The following is a 7,099-nucleotide window of genomic DNA, read 5'->3' on the forward strand; positions in this document are numbered from 1 at the left end:
ATTTTGTTATTTATTGATTGATGTAATATTGTGCACAGCACTTATGGCCACCTCGAATGGTGGTGGAAGTTGCTTCATAAATGAATAAATGGACTAAAGCTTTAGTCACATGCAAACAAAGTTCAGAAGACATCTATGAGTGGTACCTGAAATGAATTACAATATGGGACGTCAGTCCGGAAATCCTGGCAGCTGGAACTGGTCAGACTTCTGTTCAACTGTGAAATAATAAAGATAATTCTGAAAGAAGTGATGAAATACTTCATTACTTAAACCCAAAAGAACAAACAAACAATGAATTTAAGATACCAACTCTTTGCATTCAAACACAGAATTTCATTTAATGCTGTAACGCTGTAACATTTCTATGACAAAAGAAAATCAGCAATGTTGAACTTTTGCTTCCTTTAAGGAGTGTCTGGATCCTATATTGTTGATTAAATCAATTCAATGTGACTGCACATTCTTTGTTTGTTTGGAACATTGTTTATTTGTCAACCTAACATAGTTTAGTGTATCAATAGAAATGAAATAAAAAACAATTCTTTTAGGTTGATAAATGCCTTTTTTTGTACCGATATGTCGTACAGAATTATTTGTCAATCTTCATGTCTGTCAGTGGTTGGTATGAAATGATGCATCTGTTTTCAGTTCCTCCTTTGTAATGAAGTGTTTGACCTAAATTGGAAAAAAAGGTCAAGTTGCTTATAGATTATTTTCCCGGAAAAAAATGAGTGGTATAACGAGTAATCAATGAATCCATTTCAATTCCTACGATCCAACCAGGTCGATCTGTCTGAGGCAAGTTCATAATCAAATCCAATCAAATCAAATCCAATCAAATCAAATCAAATCAAACCAACCTATACCATTAAATCTTTGTTTCAAAATACACAAAATTGATAACAATCTATATTGTCTATATTATAAACACTTTGAATTTAGCAAAGACATGTCACCATCCACTGTGCTGGAATGTTGTAATAATATTCCCTTTGGATTCTTTGGATGAGGAAAATCAACAGTGGACTGAACTTTAGGAAACTAAAATGTGAATGGATTTGACATTCATTCTAGTTTACTTGTTTGTTTTTATGCATATTTAACACTTCTTATCTTGAAAAAATCCAAGGAATCTGGAAAACTTTACTGTTCAGCAGCAGGTATTTCTCTCTGAGTCACTTTGGTTGAAGTTTTAGCTAAACACATCCTGGATCCATTGTAGGTCAGTGAATCAGATCGTTCAAAATGAACAAATATTGACTCTGAATCTTATTGTAAACCACTAAGAAATGAATTGAATCATGGTTTAAACCGATCACTACACCCCCATTTAGTCATCTATGATAGTCAGGTTTAGTTTGGTTTTCTGTCCCTGCCACTCAGTCATTCTCACAACAGGTTTCAGGCAGAAATCAACACCGCTGCTTCTGTTTTCAGGTAATTAGTCCCCTATGGATATTTAAGACCGTGGTCTCAGTTGTTCAGTGTCTGATCACCTGTCTTGTCACCTTTTTAAGCTGTTGGTGTTGTCATGTTGACGTTCGGCTTTGGGTTTCTGGTGTTTTGAGTCATGCTTCACATATTTTTGTTAGATTAAGTTCCTGTCCAGCAGTCTCTAATCTCCTCTACTGGATTCTCTCCACCTCCCATTTCAAGATGATGGTTCATAAAACGAGAATGCTGTTCATTCTTGCCTGATGTGGGATTTAGACAGATCTGGGTTTGTTTTTTTATTCCATCATGCTCCATTTGGTTTCAGATGTTGAAAATTGTGGACTGCGTGCAGACCTGCATCCAATCAGAGATGGAGGTGGTTGAATGGAAGGCTGATGCTATGTGAAATGCTTAAAATCTTTAGTTAATTAGTGGGCTTTATTCTCATTCCCTTCCTGGAAGGGGCAGTTTCTCAATTTGTGATGTCACAATGTGAGAAATCACTCGATTTCGTGCATTGGGAGGGGCCGGTGCTCAGAGAGCAGGTTTTTAGAGGAATGCTCATAAATGGATGAATGGATCAAAATACCACTTTGGTGTTATGTGAGGACTGAACATTGGAATACACTTAACATCTTAACAAGTTGATTTTGCATGGTATAGGCCCTTGAGAGACGTCCAATCACAAGCGGGCTTCTACCAAATTGGGTCAATTCCATTTGTAGGGAGTTGAACAACAGCGATGACTTATCATAAACATCTGATAACCTTTTTTTTTTTTTACAGATGTTTAAATAATACCTAGTTTAATTGTAATGAAACATTTTTTTTGACCACAAACAAAAATACCCCAAATGTCAGGTTTTTATGTTTGAAGCTGTTATGTCCTTTAGACATTTTGTTTTTGTTGATCTAAATAAAAAGTAAAAAATGATGGGTCTTCAGTTAAATCACATTTTCATTTATAGTTTTAAACTCAAATGAATAATAAATATCTAGATTGTATCCATTTAGATCAAAGAATTAGACAGTTTTGCCACAAAGTTGAATCTTTTATGTCTCTGCTAGTTATATTTATTCAAGAAAAAGCTCCCTGAATTCTGCTGTTGCATTGCGGTTCCTGGAGACCTTTAGACCATGAGCTGCTAATTCTAAACCTGCTCATTCGGTATCACACAGATTTCTTTAAAAATCTTGTATGTTTTACCAATGCTAAGAGATCTGTACACTTTAAAACGTTATCCTCATAAATATCGCAAACTAGCTCCGCGGTTAATAGAAAAGGGTCTCCCATGATCAGTGAATGTCTGCTCATGCTAATCTCTTGATGACTCTGTCTTTAAACGATCTAACACGTCACGTGACTGAAATGAGGCCAATTAACCTAATTTGTTCTCGTTTGCTCCTCCGTGTGCATCCTTTATAGCTCCACTGACTTTTCTGCTACATTTTGCCCGTTTTAGTGTGTTAAAAATGTTCTCATCACGTTTGGAGAAGGTGTCATGAACTGTCTGTTTTATCACCTGTTTACATTGTTTTTATCTGTGGTAAAGCTTGGTCTTGAGATGCATTTCAGTCTTTCCATCCAGATGAACCTCAGCTGCGACGACAGATGTCAACCAGAAAATTGAGTCCTTCTGCGTTCCCAGCATTTTCCCCAAGAGCTTCCATTATCACCTTTTCAATCTTTTCTTGCTTATTGCCCCTGCATTGGTACTTTGTTGTCACAGAAAAGAATTTATGCACTTTTCAAGTCAAAATGAAGCAAAGAGGTGGCCTGCTGATGTGCAAAACAGAGGGAGCTTTTAGTCTGCAGTTGAAGTCAGTAATCCGGAGGAGATGCAGGCAGGTCAGGGTCAGGTGTTGTGTGATTGTATCTGCTCTTCCTTGTTGGCAGTTTGAGTCGTATATGGTTAAGTCGTTCTTTAAGACAAACTGAAACATGCGTGTTTTTAGGAGGAACTAGACTTTCAGGACAAAGCCATTCAGCACAAAAAAGAGAACACTGAACCAGGAGGTTCACAGTTGTAAAGCATCTATGATGAACAGAACACCACAGTGCAGCTTGATACGCCACATTGTCTTATGAATTTGAGTAAACATTTCAGTGAAAGTTGTAAATGATATATAGCATATTTTTCTTTGTATTTTTTGATCTATCCAGCAAAGCTGAGAGCCTTCTGTGTCAGAAAATTCTTGTTGTTTTAACTGCGGTTGTGTGATCTGTGTGGGAGACACAACACATATAACTGCACACATCTGTTTGTATTTTAGGCTCAACCCTGCTTTATTCATCAAGTTATTATTGCTCAAATGAATAAAAGGAACACATAATGAGGCTGCGAATGGTGTCCTGGAGGATCTCCTCCCACACCTGGACCAAAGCATCTGCCAACTCCTGGACAGTCTGTGGAGTAACCTGTGATTGGTGGATGGATCGAGACATGATGTCCCAGATGTCCTCAATTGGATTCAGGTCTGGGGAACAGGTGGGCCTGTCCATTATATCAACACCTTCGTCTAGCAAAATCTGCTGTCGCACCCCAGCCACATGAGGTCTAGCATTGCATTAGGAGGAACCCAGGGACAATCACACCAGCATGTGGTCTCACAGGGGGTCTGAGGATCTCATCTGGGTACCTAATGGCAGTCGGGCTACCGCACATGGAGAACTGTGTGGTCCCAAATCCTTACTGACCCACTGCCAAACAGGTCATGCTGGACGATGTTGCAGCAGCAGAACGTTGGTCACATGTGCTCAGTGTGAACCTGCTTTCATCTGTGAAGAGCACAGGGGACTGGTGGTGAATCTGCCAATCCTGCACGGTGTTGGCCTGTTAGCACAACTCCCACCTATAGGTGTTGGGCCTTCATACCACCTTCGTGGAGTCTGTCTCTAACACTTTGAGCAGACAGATGCACATTTCTGGCCTCGTGGAGGTCATTATGTATCCAGGACGTATCCAACGTATCCAGGACGGCACATCAATGCTCCTCGCATTGATGTGCCGTCCTGGATACGTTGCTCTACCCGGGCCACTTGTGTGGGTAGCAGACGCCATCTCATGGTACCGCTGGAGAGACAATACTGTCGCTTTTCAAAGGTCTCCAAAACATCAGAGAGAAACCATAACGACGGAGAAGATGTCTGTGGTCAGCACTTGCAGAGCCACTGATCGCCTATTATTTCCACCTGTTGTCTATTTTACTTGTACAAAAACTTGTGAAATTGATTGTGAATCAGTCCAACTTAATAATTGGAAAGTTTGATCATGCAGAAGTAGGATTGACTTGGAGTAACATTGACTTGTTTAGGTGTTCCCTTTATTTTTTGAGCAGTTTATGTATACATATAAATTCTTTCTAGTTTATCATTACTCAATGAACTACACACAAGCCAGGTTTTTCTATTTTTTAGGAAACTTGATTATCAATAGGTTCTCTCTTTTTCAGACATTTCAAATATTATGGGAAGAAGAAGACAGATGTGGAGGATTTTTTCTCATGTTGTTGATAATTACAGAGAAAAGAATAATAATAAGGGCTTAAAGAGTAAAGAAAAGCAGAATCATCTACATTAAGACTAAAGCATTTTTTCTTCTGTTCCGGTCTGCTCATGTCACATGAACACTTTTTGTGCACTCACAAACACACACCTGTCCGCCTGACTCAGATCAGTAGCTGTGAATAATACAACAGAAAGCTGAGGTCAGACTCTTCAAGTAAGTCATTTACATTTTTAATAACTTAAATAAAAACATCTTTCCCTCCAAAAACTAGGTCAAGGAGCAAAACTCTATGACATCATTGAGGAAGACTATTAGTGATAACTGTTTTTCAAATTAAGGGCATTACAGATAAATAAGAAAATGTACTTTTGTTTTATCATTGTAATTTGCTGTAGTGGGCTCCATCTCACTTTCTGTTGTTACAATTAAAAAGAATAATTTCTGTCATTTTTTTTATCTGTTCATTGTTCAAGAAAAAAAAAACAGGAAAACCAAACCAGATGTTGATAAAAAGGAATGTATTTGCTGCCTTTTAGTGGTGGATTGCTGTCATTACACTCAAGGTGGTTGTGCATTGCGTTCTTTACACTAATGTTAGGAGAGTTTGTAAATGACGCTTGCAGAGAGTGGGAAACATGACTACTGTACTTATTGTTTGCATACAGAGAATACTGCAGAGCTCCACTTGTTTTTCTCCTTTTAACCCTTGTGCTATCTTAGATGACCCCACCCTTACATTGACGTGTTCTCCCTACCATGACAAAGGTGGATAAAGGTGGAAAGATTTCATGTAATCCATGGACACCAGTGAAGATCACAAATCATTGAAGAAAAAAGGTTCAGAGCACTGTCTAGTGGGTCTAGATGACCCAACTCCCAATGTTAAAGTGCCTAGGATAGCACAAGGGTTACATGAGGTGAGAGGCCTCAACTCTCTGCTAAACGAAATGTGAGGGATATTTGCCACAGTCAACAACTGTTAATGTTTTTGTTAATCAGAGACAACAGCAACTGGGGAAAATCATCAGAGGACTGGAATCCCTAAAGAGCAGAAACATCAGATGAGGATCTTGTGTAACACAGCAGTGTTTCTAGAAAATCTTGGGCAGACTAACATTGCTGAGTGTTATGTGCTGCTGCTGCTGCTGCTGCTGCTGCTGCTGCTGCTGCTGCTGCTGCTGCTGCTGCTGCTGATCATGCTGCTGCTGGCTGCTGCTGCTGCTGCTGCTGCTGCTGCTGCTGCTGCTGCTGCTGCTGCTGCTGCTGCTGCTGCTGCTGCTGCTGCTGCTGCTGCTGCTGCTGCTGCTGCTGCTGCTGCTGCTGCTGCTGCTGCTGCTGCATTCCAAAACAATGCTCACCTGGCAGGTGAAGCCAATAGTCTTGATCAGCACCTGCCAGTTATTTAAGTCAGGGAAGACATGCAGAAGGGGCAGGCAGGAGGCTGAGGAGCAGTTGTTTTGTGTTGGAGCTGTGCTGGTAGGTTGTTTCTCTTCTGATTCCCTATAGGTCCTCAGCAGTCTTATACTTCTGGGTTTTGTTATTTTAGTTTGGGGTTGGGCCTTGGTAGTCCTCATTCACGGGCTTTGTTTATTTCTTTTGGATAGATAGATTCTGTTAGGCAGCCTTAGCAGGGAGCTGCTGACTCCGACGGTCAACGTGGCTGGGTCAGTAGTCTCCCTGACTTATTTTATGTTTGGCCAAGGTTCCAATCCCTCTGTTTTGTCTTTTGTTGGGACCAGCACAGTAATTATCTATTTTCTTTTGTTTCACAGGATACAGGTTACTTCTTCCTCATAATAAACTGTTCCTTAACTTATTTGGTCCATTGTCCATATGTTTTGGCCCCTTTTTGATTTACCCCTAGACTGGGACAGGTTTGCCTGTCGGGGGGGCCGTAACACTGAGCATGATTGTGTACCAAAAGTTGAGAGTTGCCAATAAAATATGTCAGCACAAGATTTGTAAAACCTTCATTGTATCTGAATTTTATTTTTTTGTTTGACTCTTGCCCAATCCCCATTTGATTGTTATTGAGCAGCTGATACCTGACCGTTATAGACGTGTGCAAAGGCTATCTGCGAATGCCACCCTTCCAGTGCTATAGAAAGTGTTCCAAAGTCCATCAGGTTATTTCAGTTCATGGTCCTGCCGTT

The sequence above is a fragment of the Oryzias latipes genome, chromosome 1 (assembly GCF_002234675.1).
Source record: "Oryzias latipes chromosome 1, ASM223467v1".
NCBI lineage: Eukaryota > Metazoa > Chordata > Actinopteri > Beloniformes > Adrianichthyidae > Oryzias > Oryzias latipes.